General features: G+C 40.2%; 1 long non-coding RNA gene across 1 annotated transcript; it reads left to right on the top strand.

The window, feature by feature from the left end:
- Positions 1–530: 530 nt before the first annotated feature.
- Positions 531–14,023, top strand: LOC113746704 (uncharacterized). Its single transcript, XR_003463059.1, has 3 exons — positions 531–806; positions 1,644–1,702; positions 13,918–14,023. It is a non-coding gene; the product is annotated as an uncharacterized LOC113746704 (long non-coding RNA).
- The last annotated feature ends 3,608 nt before the right edge of the window (positions 14,024–17,631 follow it).

The following is a 17,631-nucleotide window of genomic DNA, read 5'->3' as shown; positions in this document are numbered from 1 at the left end:
TGAATTGACTGATGGGCCTTTTGTTGCCTGTACTGAGGCACAATGACCCTACCAAACAATGTTAGACTGACGTTTCAAGCGGCCCAGACATAACTGATGCAGCAGACATATGAAATGAAGCAAACGGCAAATTTATTTATAGTTATTTATTTACAACAATGTACAGTGTAAAGTGTAACCCGCTAGTTGCTACAGAGTTTGGACCAGAGACTAGGTTCGTGGAGGAGGGTTTAAAGAGGATATGACAGACACAATAACTAAATGGAGCCACAAGGTATGTTAAAAGCAGTTAACTGTATTTACCATATGAAAAATAAAATAAAATCAAATAAAATTCAGTGTAATGGCATCTGATCACTCAGTAGTTCACAGTCTCTTTTTTTAATACAAAATCAAATAAAAGTGGCCCATTGGAACAATGACATTCCTTTAATTGTTCCTGGAATATTCCTTTAATGTCTTTAAGGTTCTTGAATGTTCCTTGAATGTCTTGCCGTTGTTAGTCAGCGCGTTTTGTCTGTATGTCGAGTCAGGGGAAAGTTAAAAAAAGTCAGAGGTCACACGTCAGATGTGTGTGGTGGTCCTACCACAGACACTATCAGTTAAGGTGAAGAAGGGGTTGGATGTCCTCTTCCGTCTCAGGTGCTGGTTCCCTACTCCTTTGGGCAAGGGGAATTTCACTGGCTCACCATCAACCAGGAGAATCCAGATCCACCTCTAAGGGTTTCTGAGGGGTCTCAAAAAACCTAGCCAAGTCTCTGCCGAAAATAATAAACCACGGGTCCTTGACCACCTCTCTGCTGCGGGTAGGTACACTTTCACGGGTTATTCTGTGTTGATAAGTGAGTTAACAACCGCTGTTTTCGTGACTTCCTTTTGACTTTCTCTACCGTGATTTCCCTCTGCCCGTACCACTCTCACCACACTGCTCTGTCCTTTCGCGAGGGTGGGACTACTTTCTCTCACAAACCACGTAAATAATACAACAAATGAAAACTGAGAGTGTGCTAAATTAGTATTATTGACAAAATAATAAGCTAAAGAGGGTTAATTAATAAAAAAAATATTTTAAGGGGAACAACAATAGTAACGCTTTCTACTGGATTACAACTGCATGAAAATGCCAGCGCAATTCACAAAGACCAGCTAACACGGCCAGTGCTATGTCACACGCTGGGATAGCCTTGTATAGTACCCACTCTTGGGTGCCACCAAAAAAACAGGGGTGTTCTTTGGTGACCTATTTTACATACAATAACTACAGGGAGACATACATCCCAACAATATACTCACATTGCACCAAGTAACCCATTTATAATTAATACACCCAAAAAACAACAGCAAAGCTAGCAAACAGAAACCTGACAGGTATTCCCCACACCCCGACACAACGCTATCTGGTGGAACCCCCCCAGAAATGATAAAGAGGTGCTTGTTTCCCCCGGGGACTCCTTTAATCGTGCATATAGGAGCACACAGCTAAGTGTTTAGCATGGCATGATGTTCACTATATCCGTATCTTATGCTGAATCTAAGAATAACTGCACGCAATTCATCTATGTAGTTCATGCCACTCATTAGGTGAGCCGTGGAATACTTGTTCTGAGCGCCACAAATCACTATGTGCAATTATCTTTCCACAGGTGCAGTGGACAATCTGACCACCCAGCATCTGGAATAAACACTGGATCACGTATGAGAGGTACACACAACCATTAAACGCAGACCTCCCAGTAAAGCTTTTAAATGTACTGATCGCTTGTCTTATCATACTAATCATGTGCAATTAGTTTACTGTGCAACTTATAGAATGTTGTGCAAATATGCTTCATCAAAAAGAAGCTTTATAAAAGACTGAAAGGACCTTAAGCTATACTTAGACTTACATTAGTGAATATATTACTGTAAATAGTCGAACATTAGCTGCAAACAGGTAGGCTTGCGACACTACACAGCTTGTCTTTATTAATAATAATCCCGTGGCACATGAGAGAGGAAAGGATTGAACCGAGGATACATGTGTCTGCTGGCAAGCTGTCAAAATGAACAGAAGGTAAGGAATGATGAGGAGACGAACTCCGAACAAGCCAAATGATACACTTCTCATTCATGACAGTCAATGCTGCATATGTGGTCTAAATTATCATTTAGCTATTACACCAGCATGTGCGCGCACACACAGAAACACACAGCATTTGACAGCCAAGCAATGACATGTTAATTGCAGCCGCTGGTTAAAAGGCCTAACAGCCATTCAGGGTAAAAGGGAGAACTCAACAATGGATGATAGGAATTTGTCTTACTGCCAGAGCTGTCGCGCTAGACAAGGAAGCTCAGCAGCTGCACTATGTTTAAATGGATATTTACATTGGTGGAGCTAATGTTTTTAGGTTGGCTTGCAAGATATGGGGAAAAAGACCTGGCATAGCTCATAGAGCAGTGAGATTGACATTTTTTCCAATAACATGGATTCTAGAGTTTTGTAATAGTGAGTTTCAGAACTCCTGATCACTCATGCTATAAGCGGAGTTACAATTTGTCTAGAAAAATGTTCTGACAATTATATGAAAATGAATCGTCATTAGATTCCAGATTGCATTTGTGATAGAGAGAAAGTCTTCATATTTCGATAAAAAAAGATTTGGTTTTAGTATTGTGGTACAAACGCAGGCACAGAAGAGTTTTGTGCCTAGTGCTGGTCCACTCTGTCGACATGGCTCATCAGTGTACTGCTCTGAACAGAGCTGAGCTGATTGGCCATTGTTTAATTCAACCATAACTCCAACTACAGACAATGGACTCTTCCTCCAAACAATCACACTGTTTAATTTTCTTTTACCAGATTGTTTAATTTGTTGATTCATTCAAATATTTTACACAATTTATTGAGATGATTTTTGTTTTTATATTTGTTTTAATGCTGAACATTTTGGGATTCCATGGGGGACTGAAACCACCAACACTGCCATCCCCAGAGCCATGGCACTAACATGGCTAAGATTACCATTGACAGTATAAAGGATGGATGGCATATCCACGACCATCTGTAATGGCACCCGCCTGTCAGTCATAGCTGTTATTTATGCCTAACTTTAAGCCTTCCTCTAGTTTGTTATGAATGTGAAAACTAGCCATGGAGACCAAAACAGTTTTTTTCCAACATGTTTATTTCTGCTGTCAAGTTGGGCACTTTAATATGGGGGCTTATGGAGACTTGGAACTGCACAGATGTTTGGTTATTATATACAGTATATATATATATGATGTCATAAATACTAGATATATGCATGTGATACAAGGAAAACCAATTTTTTTCAATCCATGTATGGAAACCGAAACATAAAGATACTATTTGACCCATTGTGATTAACAACTGTCTTTTCATTTATGGCGCTTGTGTAATTGTATCTAGTATATTACAGTTATTAGTCTTTTCCTCACTCATGGCTACAAGTTTGACCCTCTCATCAGTAATTTATTACCAACTGTGCTGAGGTCTCACAATGATGACATCATCCACCAACAGGAGGAAATCGGTTGTGAAGCAGGTCAGCCTGGTAACCAGGGGCAACAGGAGTGTTGATTAAGGCTGGCCATTTTAGATTAATCACAGATTGGAGCGCTGATGGCAGTGGATGTCTTCAGGCCCTATGATGGGGTCTTCCCGACTTAACCAGTTAATTTATGCAGTGGGTGAATGGGAGCTTATGTTCATGCTAGTATTTGTCTCCTATATTAGAGCTAGATGGGTAAGAGGTGAGTGGGGAGGACAGTGTTATTAGAAATTGATGCCCAGGGCTCTGAAGGTCTCCCTGCGCTGACAAAGCTTCGGGCAGAGGGCATCAGAGCTGTGAGAAAAATGAGTTGTGGATATGATGGAGATCAAGTGAATGAGCACAAGGGATGGGATTAAAGGAGCAGAGAATTCAATACTGCATGACCAAGAAGAGGAACACAAAGTGACTAAATGGACTACAGAATTAAAGGTTAGCTAGCTGTTTGAGTTCATTCAAGGCAAAAATGTATTGATAAGATGTCTCAGTGTCTTAATATTAATATATTATATCATATCAACAAACAAAGCACGCTCAGATGGGGAAAGAGGGAGTCGAACAGATGTGACACAAAGTATTTTGAATTGTTGATATATTGCACTTGGAAGAATTCATTAAAAGTTGGTACAAATGCCTCCCCTAAAGCTGACAGCTCAGTGGAGCAATACAGCAAGTGCAATATTCAAACAGCTCTCTTTACTTTGTTACAGATTCGTTTAAAGTAAAAGAAAACAAACCATGGGCTCCGTGTGTATGCTTGCGTGGTGCATGAAACAGAGGGAGGGAGAAAGAGAGGGAAGGAGGGAAGAGGGATTAGAAGATTCTTGGCCTATCTCTCCATAGACAAAGAATCTGACAGATTAACAAGCGCTCATCTAAATAAATTTAGGTGAGATATGAACAAATCATAAAATGTAGCGTGTTGAGTATTAGATGTAAATTGTCAGTACCACAGGGTCTGCTTTAGACCTCCACTTCTATTGTTCCATGCTGCTTTACTCAGTTTTATATTCATATCCTATTGTGTACATTTCAACCCTAGAGTTTGCAGCTTTGCATCTAGAGCGATGAACACAAAGCGTGTCCACCTAACTGCACCACTACACCACACTGAATATGGTGAATACTGGTGGAATATGATTATAGCCCGAATCTAATTTATGCCCTGTAAATTAAATTCATATTCAATTAAAGGTTCAAAGTTATATGCAAAACATGAAATTGGAGTTGATTGTTGGCTTTAAAAGACTAGTTTTGTTAATACCTAAAAATGGATACATACAGCTGTGAATTTGCATGTTTAGAGCAGACACTTCCATACAGGTTCTTGGTGGCCTCTGGCCCAAAAAAAAAAGGTCTTTATAACCCACTTCACAAGAATAGAGTCATTGCTCTAAAATGGAGACATAAAAAACAATAATATTTGGTGGCAATATTTCCAACATATGTTGAGGTATTTCACAGGGAGAGTGAAAACTGACTTTTTGGTGGTGACAGGTGATCACTGAAGTCAATAGGCTTGGCTTCATCTTCTTGTCACTATGGATCTGAGCACCAAGTTACATAGCAATCAATCCAGTGGTTGTCAAGAAATTTCACTTAAAAGTAAAAATGCCAACCTGCTGGTGGCACGACAGCAAAAGTCGGATAATTCACCTTCTGTTGAAAATGAATGGCTGTACAGAATTCCAAAATGCCGACAAACTTCGACATCCTGGCTCTCAACTGTTGTCGTTAGAGCCCAACCGATATGGGATTTTTAAGGCCGATACCGATACAAATATTTGGTTTAAAAATCAGCTATTCCAATATATATATATTGGCCGATACAAATATTTAAAAAAGAAATGTCAGACAGATTTCTCTAACATTAGTTATATGTAGTTATTTATGAGTCCTCGCTAAAATAATGGGATAATGCAGTTTAAAAAATAAACTTGTTTGTTTTATTGTCACAACAAACAGAAGAACATCAAAATATATTAAAGTTCTGATAAATAAAATGTATAAAAATACAAACTTAAGATATGAAACTCAAAGTCCTTTAAACAAAAACACAACAACAACAAAACAAAAAAATCAAAGTTACCAGTATTAATAGACTTGGTAAGCTTCATAAATATAACTAAACAAGACTTCCTTGCTAAAGCTGACAGTCTGGTGAAACGGTTGGTGTGTTTCCACCAATCATATGGATTTCCACTCTGTCAATGACAGGTTCTCCGATATACCATTCTTGCTCTTCGATTACCCCCTCTGGTTCCACTGCCTCACTGGTGGAAGGAAGGAGCACAGTGTCGTAAAGTGAGTCTAAGACACTGGGTACTTGGTCCTCTGTTCTCTGCATTTTTGGGATTGCTCTCCTCAGATCCAGTTCCAGTGGCAGAATTTGGTGGACTGGTCCCCATAGCCTCTTTCAACGATGTTTTCACTTGTGTCAGCATTTCTGGTGCCAAAGGACGTTCTTTGTATCATGGGTCAAGGACACAGGCAAGCACCACCTCTTTAGAGTCCTTAACTTTTGCAAACCTTTTTGCAAGCAATCCAGCATGGTATTTCTCATGGTTTGAATACCCCTGTTGGTTGGTCCCTCTGACTCCAGTAAACAGCCTAACACTGCTGTGCATGGTAAAATGCAGGATGTGGATGAGTCTGTTCTACTGAATACCAGTGTCCCCTCCACCAGTGGTCCAAGGGTCTCTGCCAGGTTCGATGCAATGGACCATTCCTCTGCTGGCAAACATGAGAAATGTCCATGGTCACTAACATATGCAATGATGGCTCTTTTTTGTCCGTTTATCCTCACCAACATGTGTAGTGTAGAGTTCCACCTTGTCTGTACTGCCTGTATGATAGAATGCTGTGGGACGCGTAGCTCCTCCTGAATTTTAGACAGGTGTTGCAGTGCTGTAACAGAGTGGTTGAAGTGTGTAGCAATTTTCTTGAGCTTTGCCAGAATGTCCACCACCACTCTCTGGGAACTGAGGCTATCATTTATAACCAGGTCACTCCTAATGTTTTTTTGTGTGTGTAATAGTTAGTCCCTTTTGAGCTACTTGCTTATCCCTTTACCCACACTCAATTCTATTCATCAAGCTACAACAAACAATTTTCAACCATCATTTGCTGCCTGGCTTCTAAAATCTACTAATTAGTGATGCACTAAATCCATTATGTGACTTGTTAATGCTGCGGATGAACGTCAGTCAGCAACGCACACTTGCGTCATTGGATTTCACACGTGTAAAAGAAAAGCTACCTTTTATGCACAAGCTGTTTGATACTTTTTCTCTATGCCTAAATGTTCACTCCTCACATGGCTAACTTAAGTTTTACAATGTCTGTAACTACAGATATGTTAGATATAAATACAGTAATCATTACTTTATTTAGGCAGAACAAGTCTGTTGTAGTTTCCATCTTCAGTCACATTGTCAAGAGTTAAACCAACAGTCAGTCAGCTATACTGTAACAACTAACATACTAGCTAAATTTGTTCCACTCTCGGCTTACACGTACTGTAACAGCAGCAAAACTGGACATGGTAGTCATGAATTTGGTCATGCTTATTTGAGTTTAGAGAACTGATGGGGATGTTCTTTTAATTGTTATTCAAGCAATGTATGTCTCGTGACAGTTGCCAGCTTACCATGAACACACTTAACCGATGATCTCAGTCGTGGATAACTCCTTCAGTCTGCCCGACTCTGGCTGGATCTGCTGGTTGTAGGGTTTGTGGCGTTCTATACACGAGTGTTAAAGACAACACAAGTTGAAGGGTTTTTTCAAAATATTAATTTATCGGCCATTATAAATGCCAATAGCAAAGTGCATAGCAGTCACCTCTCAACTGTGTACTCCAGATTGCATGTGATTCTTCCACCCTGGCTACAGTTACATCATTAGATGAACTGTCAGGAAACTTGACTGGAAGTGTCGTCTCTCCTTTAACTTTGCGCAGTTCTCAACATCTTGATTTTGCAGTCACATCGGTACCGTGCTGGTGGCCTTGTCGTCAACTCCTGGAAATATCCTCGGCAACTTCCACACTGTTTGCTTTGATTTATTAAAAATCTTTTTGTTCCTGGAGCCGAAGGGTGATTGTGAGCAGTCTGTCAGTTCTATGTCACAATGCAGGAGGGTGTCCACATATGTAATTCTGCTACTCTCTGGGCACAGACTTTAATGCATGATTGACGTGTTCATTCATTAGCTAGCTAGATTTGACAGAATGGCGGCTTGCCAAGAGTGCAGAAGTGTTGAGGAGAGAAGTATTTTGTTCAGTGCCAGACAGGAAGCATGTCTGTTGGCAATAACTGGAAATGGAGCAAAGATACTCTCAAATTCTATATTTTTACTATCAAATGATTATCCCCTGTAGCACTGAAAAAGGCCTGGAAAAGTTTGTGTTTCGTTTTTCATAAACTAACTGCAGTCAGCTTAAATTCATGGTGGGTATGGATTCAAATAGTGACAAGATCTCAACAATCGAAACTCTTCAAAGCACTCCTGCAGAAAATCCACTTCTGTATACTCAGTGTGATCCAAAACATGGTTATATACAGTGCTTTTATATTACCCGCTGCTTTGATTGAAGCATTAACTCATATTTTAGAAAATAAGTTATGCCTGCTCACACAGTACATACATGTAGCAGAAGTGGTTTGACAGTTTTCTATGGTTGTGAAGAGTCGTGACCAATGGAGTCTATTGAAAGTGCCAACAGCTACTTTCACAATGAAGAGGAAAATGGATTTTTTTCAGCCACCTTGCATGCAGCTTACTCGCTAACAGGACAATAAGTTCACACAGTTTACCCAAGAGACTTATTTGTAACCCTCCTAAAAAACATGTCTCTTTTGTGCTGGAGTTTACACTCTGGCAAAAGAGGCTTCTGAAAAACAAGAGATGCTGCAACACAACTTAAATCCCAAAACAACTCCCTCCAGCCCTCAAAGGTCATCACTGTCTAGAGTAGAGGGTTCCCAGACTTTTTGATCTTCATACTTACAACAGAAATCCAGGGATCCAGACAAAAATGGCGTATACCGTAATAAACTACTGACACACAGTATTCAAATGCCATACAGACAAACATCATTGACTTCTGTGCTGTCAAAACATTGTCCCTTCAAAATATCTTCTTTGCACAGAAAAAACTCTTTTGACCTGCCCCGGTACTGAGAGAATTATTTAATGGGATTTTTTGGTTTGTCCAATTTGTTAATTTTTAAGCTCTCATTACTGAGCAGATCCTCATAAATGGCTCGACACCCTCATCCTTCTGACAAGTACATTTACAAAGAGTCACCACCCAGGGTAAGAGTGACAAACTTTGGTATTTTTCATGTTCCAGTTTTGGGGATTTGAGGATTTGTTTTTTCTTTGAATTATTTTAATGATTTTCTTTAATATTGCTGTTATGGCCGATAACTGATATTTACTGATATTGATATGTTAAAGAAATAAAGTTTCTGAGACTGAAAATCATGCAGACGGAATTTTTGAATGTGTTTTATTTCCAAATAACAAGCTTGCATATTTTTACTCATTATTTTCAATGCAAAGTAACTATTTTTTAACGTGCTATTTATACTTTCAGACTGGTAAAAGATCTGAATAAAACCCTTCCCTGTCCTTCTCTCTCTACTGTAGCTACTGTGTTTTTTCACAGGCTTTGTTAACACCATGGATGTATTACAGTCTAACTGTGCCTATGTGTTATGAGTCGCGACCTTGTTTGTTGTGTTGAAGATGAGAGAAGTTGCAATTATATTAAATATGCGATTCATGCAATGGCATGGCAGCAAACACCTATTCAGGAACGATTACACTGGAACATGAGCTCATTTATATAGGTGATTAAAGTAGGAGAACTACCGCTCGGTGGTAGTCAATGTCAAGGCCTGACACATAAAACACATTTCAAATGGCTTTAGTGAAACCAAAATTAAACTCTTCTTTGTATTTATCCAATTCAAAAGATCTAGTACAGTGAGGGCCATAGCATATAATTAACGTTGTTTTCATAACCCCATACGTTCTCCCAGGCAAACTCATCATCCATCCATAATCAAGCAAATCGTTGCTGTTTTCTTAACAAGAACGCTCCATATGATCGAAGGATCAAACGGCAGCAACACTGCCCGGCTGATCAGAAGATCCTGAGATACTGTCTCTGTGTGTGTGTTTACAGAGGAATTGACACTGAAGTGAATGTGGTAAAGGAGATGAATGAAAGAGAGAGAGAGAGAGAGGGAGGCATTATTGCTGTACAAAGCAGTGCCACATGGCCATTGACCCTGCTGCTTTAAAGTGTCAACGTGAGTAGATGGAGACAGTGTTGGCGAGATGAGGACTCGAATGGAAAACAGAAAACCAAACACTTGTGGGCTTATGAGAGCGACAGAAAGAGGTTGACCGTATGTGTGCGTGGGTGTGTGTATGTGTGTGTGTGTAGGTGTGTATTTGAAAATGAGAAGCTATTGAATGAAGAGGGTTTTGAGTCAATCATTACAATGAAGAAGGTGATCTAGGTTTTCTTCAGCATGTAACAACTGAGGATTTGGAACTAAAACTCAGCCTCCAAAAATAAAACCTCTCACATTCTAAAGATACTAATTTCAGGGTTTAAAAAAAAACAAAAAAAAACTAGACTGGATCAATGTTTCTATAATTTTTTTTTGTTGCCCCCCCCCCCTTCTCTCGAATTAACAACCACATTGACTTTGAAAACGGCTATGAATGCAGCCAAAGCCACAATTCACCTACTTGAGAGTTGATAATGCATCATCAAGTGCAGCACCAGTGTACTTCACTCAGTGTTACTTGATGCTAAAAGCAAGTCATAATGGGTTTGAGTTATGCATTTTTCCACACATAACTCTCCCTCCCTGAAAACAACTTTGGCAGACAGCGATGAAAAATCCTAACCGGAAACTGAATTACTCAAATGCAGATTCATGGCCAGGCCACCCCACACTCCACCCTCCTCTACCCTCTCTTCTTATTTGCAAAATAACAGTGCCACCCGGGTACCACCGAGCGCCGACCGAAACGCAACCACGAGAGCTTCCATCAAGGCACTGCTGACAAATCAGTGAACTTCACAGCCGAGGGAATTTACATGTTGAAAGGCCATAATTTAACTGCCGTTTCTTGGAAATGTCGCTGAACTTGAGCTTGAGGTTGCCTTCTTTTCTTCCTCCACTGTTGGTGCGCAATCATTAACCTACCAACAGAACATGTATAAATTACCACCCGTCGACGCTTAATTCGTTTCGGAGTTCCTCTACTGAATGCATCGGGAGCGGATAGCTTAGGGAGAGGGGGGAGAGCCAGAAAGAGAGGGGAGTATACAGTACATAATAAAGCTTATGAGAGACATCCAAAGCAGTTGAGACATTCCCTTGAGAAATCTAGTCCACTTAAGAACTGACTTCTGAGAACTTTCTCTAGAGAATCCTGCATTAAAAGCTGAGTGCAATATAAAAACGGCAAATTTGGGTCAGGGTTCTCCGTGCTGTCAATTAAGAGTCATGTAAACTGTGAGTATTTTCCCCAAACTCATATTCTGTCAGGCTGCAGGCACCCCTTGCTTTTAATTGCTTCAAAGTTGCCAGGCAACGGCTAAAGAGGCTATGCCTGGGTGAGTAATAGTATGTGCACTCTTATTTGGGAGTGACACATGAGTGGAAAACAGACTGCTGTCTCACGTGTGCCGCCCGTGAGCGCACATTTGAACAGTATTTATGGCTGTATTGATATTAGATGACCTTACAATGTGTAATTATGTTCTCCATCTGCCTGCTCAGTTGCGCTCAGCACCGCTCATCACGGCGATCACACTTCTCTCATTCTTCTCCCTTAACGGCTTTTACAATCTCTCACTTTTCTAAGCTCTTCTCCCAGCGCATTCTCACTTTCTCACCACTTCGAGCTCATCTCTTTTTTCTTTTTTCTTTTTTCCCCTCCCTCTCCCACCACTCCATCTCATCTTGCTGTTGGCTTTTCTCTCATTCCACTCCCCCGCCTCCACTCTCACCCACTCATCCTCCGAATCAGTCTTTCATCCCCTTCTCATTTTCCTCACCCTCGCTTTCATGTCTCCAATTTTACTTTTACCCGTCGCTCTTTTCCATCCACTGTTCCTTCCTGCCTCTCTTGACCTGTGTCTGCCCTCTGTTTCTCCTGTGCTTCAGCTGCTTTCCCTTCCCCTTTTATTGCTCTACTTTTCCATCCGACTGGCTCTGTTTTTATCTTTTCTTCTATCCCCCAGTCTTTATCACCTTCTCCCTCTTTTAGACTCCCTTCCCTCCCTCTTGTACTTTCCCTGCTCTGTTTATTCTCTCGTCTCTCTCTTGCTTTGTCCTCACCTCTGTGTTTCAGCCTCACTGTTTGTTCTCAGTTCTCTCTGAAACAGTAGCGGAGGCTGTCCGAGGCTCTTACCAACCACAGTAGAAGGCTGCATTAATATTGCATGCCACTGTCTTATCGACCACAGCAATGCCAGGAATACAGAGCCGGCTACAAGACAAGTTAGCGGCTAGAGTGGCTGCTCGCACACACAGATGCAAGAGGATACACACACACACACACACACACACACATATATATAAATAAATATATATATAGAAAGTGAGAGCTATGGTAACAGCTACAAAGCCAGATTTGTGGCTTGGGTGGCATTGGTTTAGGGTTGTGTGGTGCACTGAGCCTAAAATCAGGTGCGAAGATGAGGTTTCCTTCTCCACAACAAAGAATCTGAACCAGGAAAGAAAGTCAAGAGATCTTTTTGAGAAAAAAATTGAATCAAGCACCATATAACTGTCCCCAAACCCTAAAATTGAAACCAACAACTTGAACCTAATTCTAACCTTGAAAAAAAAACAAAAAACAAAAACAGGATTCTCTCTATAAATGCCCCTGATTTTTTTTTCCATGAGGAGAGAAATACAAGAGCGCGCACACACACACACACACAAACGCAAACACACACATATAAAACCCAGCATGTGCCTGTGCATGCCGGCAGGCTGCCTGGCTTTTTCCATCAGCTGGACCTATCACAGCTTATTATCAGCTCCTTTGAACCGTGGGCACAGAGCATGATTGCACTCTCAATTAATGCCTGTATGATCTACTTTGACGGAGCGAGTAATGACAAGTGCCTTGCCTGTGTGTGTGTGTGTGTGTGTGTGTGTGTGTGTGTGTGTGTGTATGTGTGTGTGTGTGCGGGCACACATGTGCAGGCATGTGCTTCTTTGCACACACGCACTGCATATACGTCTCCGTGTGTGGGTGTATATTTCTGTACAATCACGCATGACCATGTCCTTGTGCGTCTTTCCATTACAGTAGGTGCATGTATATGTGTGTGTGTGTGTGTGTGTGTGTGTATGCGCGGGGTCTCGTCAGGGGGTGGTGAACCAGTTTAGGCTAAATTGGGAGAGACATATGTGGCTCTGCATAGAATGTCTTTTCAAAGGCATCCTTTTATCTTTGGCCTCCTTCATAACCAATGGAATATGCCTGCAGAGCGGCTGTAGAAGTTTTTGATTATTTCACCACGCTGTCATCTCTGATGGGCCTAAAGATTAAACCTAGCACCTCTCAAGTTGCTCTATTTATACCAGACGCAGGGAGATAACATTCGGAAAAGTTTTGGGGGTTTGAATATTAGGTTAGGCATGCAGACATAAAAGCTTTTCTAGCCGTGTGTTTGTGTGTATGCATGCATGTCCACCCCAAAAGATGAAAAAAAAAAAACAGATAGGCCAAAGTTGATTGACACACGGGAAGATGAAAGCACTATGGCATCTGGAAAAAAAAAACAGACAGCCCGTCGCTGTGCATGTCTGTGTGTACATGTTCTCCTACAAAACACAAATACAGATGAAAGGTGCTATGCCATGTTGAGCTTCACAAAAACAAACTCATAATGAGAACCCGCTTTCCATTCCTTTAACGTGTGCGCTCACACATAACCTATACTGCGCCTGCAGGCATGAAAGTTTGAGGTTTTACTATGTACTAAAAGTCACACATTTCTGTATGTTCACTGCGTTTATGTATTACTTAAAGGTTCACATTATAATCGTGTCTGTCTGACAAGCAGTGCAACACCTCCAGGAACGTTCCAGGAGTTATTTGTCGCTCGTTTCATTTGTCCATGCTGGCTGGCTGATTCCAAAATAAGAGATGAAGGACAAAATGTAGTCTTTGTTTGTGCAAAACTGTTTTCGAAAGTTTAGCCAAAGGTAATACGAGGCTTCAGCTGTCTGAGTCATATTAAGTGGGGATTGTTCAAAAGCAAGATTTTTTTTGACCAACAAATACCTTCTTTTTTGTTTTTATTTAACAGCCAACAGCAGAGAGGTGACAGGAAATCAGAGAGAAGCAGGGTAACACACGCAAAAACATATCCCCGCCTCGAGTGAGGCACTGATCCTGTTCATGGTCAACGCCAGAGCACCCCAGTTTCACAGGGATGAAGGAATTTAGCAGCCGTACCTTGAAAATACTTTTACCAACTCAGACTATAGTGAAGTCTCAGATGAGCTCCAGCTGAACTTTGCAAAGCATTTTTTTTGCTCAGAGCAAGAACTGCAGGTTTTGTCCCCGATCACTTACACTGCAGTCACCACGGGGGAAGCATCTTAAAGGGGCTGCAAAGGAGAAACAATTACAGCAACCAGTAACTCAATCAGTGTACATATGGACATGAGAGAACTGTTTTAAGATAGATTTGAACCTCCTCTTTCATCCTAATGTTCTGTTTTGAGGTCATGGAGACCCCAAACCCTATTTTGCAGATCAAAAAACATTATTAACGTTGTCTGAGAATTATATTTAAACAGAATTTTTAACAATTTCAGAAGTCTGCTACATAAAATGACACATTACTACAGTAGATATATTATGGCCTGTGATTGGCGTCGACTCAAATAAACTGACTTGTTCTTACAGAAGTTATTTTAAACAGGAAGTGAAAACTGAATCAGTGAACCCCAACATCACTGATTTCACTAAAACACACTGTATTTGTTTTTTCTCTGAATTACTTTTTACCAAGCAAAATAATTATATATTTGTTTATGTGTGGCCAATATAACATGATATGAAATGATTCCAGATTTGTTGTGATACTGGGTGTCATTTAGCTCAGTTGAAAAAAATCTTTTAAAAAATTAAATAAATTTGTTGTGATAATTATTTCATATAATTTCTGTCAAAAAAAAGGAGGGGGAAAGCAGTCTTCTAAATATTTAATTTTAATAGAAAAAATAAAAATAAAAATACATTTAGTTGGTTGATTTTGCAATAGTATTTTTTACGCATACAGCTGTGTGGTGAGGAAGACTAAAATGACAGAGACAATGAGGAATTAAAGCCAATGTTAACAAAACACAAGGGTTAATATGTTGTATTATCCTCTTATAAATAAACAAATAAACAAAAAAATCATAAAACTAAATCCCTTTTGGACTGATGACAAAGTGAGGAAATGCTATATGTCTGCAGTCAGCTCTGACACTGGTTTGCCACTTTACTAGTTAAAAACATGAACTGAATCCCTGTGTAACCTGCTGTGTGTTGGGTTATTGCCAGGTGTTCTGCCACCATGCGGTTGCCTTCGGTACTGCAGCTCAGGATAATCCACAGTGGATTACCACTGGGTAATGCTCCCACGATTAAAAAGGATTTTCTCTCTGGGGTTTTAATGAGAATCTCAGCAGTGTTTGGAGTGTCGACTGCCCTGTGGTCTCTGTCAAACCTGGTGCTTTGCATTTGTGTCAAGTCAATCTGTGTGAGTGAGTGAGTGAGTGAGTGAGTGAGTGAGTGAGTGAGTGAATGAGTGAGTGAGTGAGTGAGTGAGAGAGTCCTTTATTCACTTCTTTTTAAAAACTACGGCTAAGGTGAGGGAAGAGAGTGAAAAATTCAGTGACAGAGAAATGAGGTTTTCTGAAGAGAAAAATAAATATGTAAACCTAAAACATTTCTTCATGTAACTCTGAAAAATTATTCTGATATAAAGTAGCTAAAATGCATGTTAATTAAATGTTTTTAGTTTGTCATTCATTTCGGATATTTTCAAACTAATGTTTCTAAAAAAATAATGAATTGAATGACGACTAAATTATCTAAATCCAGATGACTGCAGAGTGCATTTCACTTATGCTTGCTTAGGTAACTATTTCCTGATAATCAAGTAGAAATAATTAGAGGGCATGTGATTTATTGTTTTCATTCACATCCCGCCTGAAAGAAGGAGAGTTCACAAAGTTCACAATTAAAAAAAAAAGTTTTAAAATACAAAATGTAAATTTAAATTGCAAAACATATTAAACATTGCACAGCATTTATTAGGGTGTCCTCATAGAGTTTCTCTTAGCATTCATACCAGACTGCCTTCCAGCATTCCAGCATGCAAATACAATACATGGAACTAAAGTACCAAAGGTTGGACCCATATTGTTTTTTTATTCTTTTCTAAATTATAGCTTAACACCAACAATTATGTGGTAAATAAAGTAAAAATATGTTTTTGCAATTAGATTCCTCAAAATAACTACCTTATGAGGACAGCTTTGTACAGTCCCTGGCATTTTCTCAATCAGCATCATGAGGTTAGTTTTTAATGTCTTCTCAAAAGTTAATTAGTGGAATTTATTTGCCTCTTAATGCATTTGAGACTATTAGTTGTGTTGTTCAGAGGTAGTGCTGGCCTACAGTGAATAGCCCTATTCAACAACTGTAGCAATTCATATCATGGCAAGAACTGCTCAACTAAGTAAAGGGAAATGACAGTCCATCATTACTTTAAGACATGAAGGTCAGTTAATCGGAAACATTTCAACAGCCTTGAATGTGTCTTTAAGTGCAGTGGCTATGATGAAACTGGCTCTGATGAAGACCGCCCCAGGAAAGGAAGACCAAGCGTTACCTCTGCTGCAGAGGATGAGTTAATTACAGTTAGCAGCCTCAGAAATCACCAATTAACAGAACCTCAGATTAGAGCCCACATAAATGTTTCATTTATGTGTGAGACTGTGCGAATCAGGCCTTCCATGGTCGAATTGCTTTAAAGAAACCACAACTGTGGGAGACCAAGAAGAAGAACAAGAGAATAGTCAACCATCACGTCTTTGTGAGATGCAGAGAAGGTGAACGGATGATATCTGCATGTGTGGTTCCCACTGTGAAGCAAAGAGGAGGACATGTGATGGTGGAGGTGATTTTATGGTGACACAGTTATTCAAAATTCAAGGCACACTAACCAGCATGGCTACCGCAGCATTCTGCAGTGATATACAATACTATCTGGTTTGAGCTTAATGGGACTATCATTTGTTTTTTAACAGGACAATGACCCAAAACACACGACCAGGCTGTGTAAGGACTGTTTGACCAAAGAGGAGAAAGACGGAGTGCTGCTTCAGATGACCTGGCCTCCAAAAATCACCTGACCTTAACCCAATTAAGATGGTTTGAGATGGAACCAGAGTGTGCAGAACTGTCATCAAAGCAAACGTTGGCTACTTTAAAGAATCTAAAATACATAACATATTTAGCATTCTTTACATTTTTAACCACATAATTATGTGTCTTATTTCATATTTTTTCTATCTTCAGTGTGAATCCACAACATGGAAAATAATAATATTACTAATTTGCTACTTCAGGAGAGTCCTTGCTCTGGTCTCTTTCACTCTTTCCTCTTCACTGTGTAAGTGAGCGCTGTGTGTTGGTCACCTGCCCACCTTTCCTGTGGCTTTAGATTTTGTGGCATTCAAACTTTAACATTGTTGTGCCCTTGACACTTTCTCTCTCTGCACATCAGTGTGCGCAGACAGGCCGGAAGAGTGTGAGTCTGCCTATTTTTTATGTGTATGTGTGTGCGGCGGGTGGGACATTTCCATGTGTTTCTGCATGTTTGTGGCAGTGGGGTGGGGCGGGGCATGGAGGGGGCACGCATATTTGTGTATGTGTGTGCATTCGTATTTGCATGCGTGTGTGTGTGTGCATGTGTGTGCCAGACTGGCCCCAGGGTCCTGAGCCATCACGCTTTATGAGG

The sequence above is a fragment of the Larimichthys crocea genome, chromosome X (assembly GCF_000972845.2).
Source record: "Larimichthys crocea isolate SSNF chromosome X, L_crocea_2.0, whole genome shotgun sequence".
In the NCBI taxonomy this organism is placed as follows: Eukaryota; Metazoa; Chordata; class Actinopteri; family Sciaenidae; genus Larimichthys; species Larimichthys crocea.
This window is presented reverse-complemented; position numbering and strand designations above follow the sequence as displayed.